The sequence below is a fragment of the Theobroma cacao genome, chromosome 9, assembly GCF_000208745.1.
Source record: "Theobroma cacao cultivar B97-61/B2 chromosome 9, Criollo_cocoa_genome_V2, whole genome shotgun sequence".
In the NCBI taxonomy this organism is placed as follows: domain Eukaryota; kingdom Viridiplantae; phylum Streptophyta; class Magnoliopsida; order Malvales; family Malvaceae; genus Theobroma; species Theobroma cacao.
Genome location: NC_030858.1, coordinates 28,266,100 through 28,268,380, shown reverse-complemented (window position 1 = coordinate 28,268,380; position 2,281 = coordinate 28,266,100).

Sequence of the window (2,281 nt, the reverse complement as noted above, 5' to 3'; positions counted from 1 at the left end):
TATTATAATAAGATTTATTTTTTCTCTATTTGCATTTTTCATTTTTTAATTTATATTTTCACTTAATAATTTAAAAATAATATTTTTAAAATATTAATATTTTATTTTGTAATTTGAATATATTATAATTAAAATATGAAAATATTAATAATTTTTTAATTTATAATTTAAAATATTAATTTTATAAGTTTAAGTTTGTAAATTTTTTAAAGTAAATAAGAACATAGTAGTCCAAAAAGTTTGAACTTTATTCCCATGGTGTAAAATAGCTAATACCACGGGAGATGGTGATATTAGCTATTCCAAGCTTTTGCCAAATTTTAAAAAATAGTCATTCCTTTTGGAATGGTTATTCTTTCCCCAAAAGGCAACCAAACGAAAGGGAGAAAATTTGATAAGGAATAGAGGTTAGTCATTCCCCCAACCAAACATGACGTAAAGGGCGTTTGGTGTTGTAGAAGGGCATCACATTCCTTACAATTTAAATGGGTATAATGACTTTGCAACGCTTATTTTGTAATAAAAGGTAGAGAATGTGTTTGTAATGTAATATCATTGCAATTAGGTAAAAGAATGTCATTCTCTTTAACTCACAGAGGGAAAGTAACTTTCCCTCAGCAAGGGTAAAGTAAAAAAAAAAAAAAAATTTTCCCAACTTCTCCATGCCACTCCTCCTATTTTATGTTGCTCTTCTTCTTCCTCTGTCCATTCACTTGCACATTTGGATCAACTCTTCTTCTTCTCGCTTACTTGGACATTTGGGTCAACTCTTCCTCTCCCTGCTCACAGTATCAAGGGCTACTTTCTTCATTTAGCATTTTTTTTTCTTTTTCATTCTCCTACGTCAAGGACTACTCTTTTGTTTAGCTTTTTTTTCTTTTTCATCTCCAGCATCAAGGTTGTTCTTTTCCTTCACTATTTTTTTCTTTTTGTTCCTTTTTCTAATGGTAAAAATATAAATTATTTTTAATATTTATAAGTTTAGGGTATAAATAAATATTTAATAATTTTATATATTTTAATAATTAAATAATTAATAGAAAAATATTATATATTTTTGTTATGTTAGTATTTATTATTTTAAGGGATAAAGTTGAAAAGTTAAAGTTTTACATTATAAAATGTAAAGTTATTTAATTTTCACACTAAGGGTAATTTTGTAAATTTATACTACATTTATGATAAAATATTTCTAAACCAAACACTATAATATAATTTTCTCAGCAATCATCTTTTTTTTAATAATCACTTTCTCATGTTATACACAACGCCGCAAAGTTATCTTCGTAATAATCGCATTCCCAATAAAATATCAAACGACACCCAAATATATTTAGTTTCAACTTTTTGATAAAATAAATAAAAGTTCATCAAAGCACAAAGGTGGATTAAAACACGTACACTTGTCTCCCTAGAGAGGAAAAGGAAAAACAATTCTTAAATTTGATTTAATTAAATTACTTTTAGGTGCACATATATCTCACATGATACATACATCATTTTTTTTGTCGTTTTAATTGCTTATTTTATATCATAAATTGTGCAATACTTGAAGAGTTGATACAATAGAATAGTGTGCGAATATTTTACAAATCTCAAATAATGCAGTAAAAAGTAAAATACGCACGGTACTATTTTCTTTCACCAAGATTTTTTTTATTAGATTTTTTTATAAGGCTTTTAATAAGGCAATATTTCAAAACATATTCTTAAAAAGAATTATTTACTCTTTTCTCTTCGCTAGGTTTTTTTTATGAAGTTTTTTTCTAGCAAGGTTTTTTTTACTAAAGTTTTAACGAAGTATATCCTTAATATAATATATATTTACAGGGAATGTTATAAATATACTTGTGAATGTCCATTATGTCACATGCAAGAGTTCAAACCAAGTCAGGCAATCTAAAAATTAGGAGCCTAAGCAAGCCAAGCAATCCAGGCAAACCAAATAACCCAACAAGCCAGACACAAGATTTGATTATATATATTTAGATTTGGATTTAAATTAAATTAGATTAAAATTAAGATTTAATTTGAATATTATCCATTCAAATTAAATTTTTTAGTATTATCTTTATCTTATTAATTTTTATTTAAATAAGGAGATATTAACTTATAAATACTACTTATTTCATTTGTAAATACACGTTGTCACTTTTTTTTAATACTTTTCACTATTGAAAAAATTTGATTCTAAATATATTCATTATTAGGACGAACTTCTACCTTTTTCCCACTTATCACCATGGTAACCTCATTATTTAGCAGTCATTTATTCCCCTAA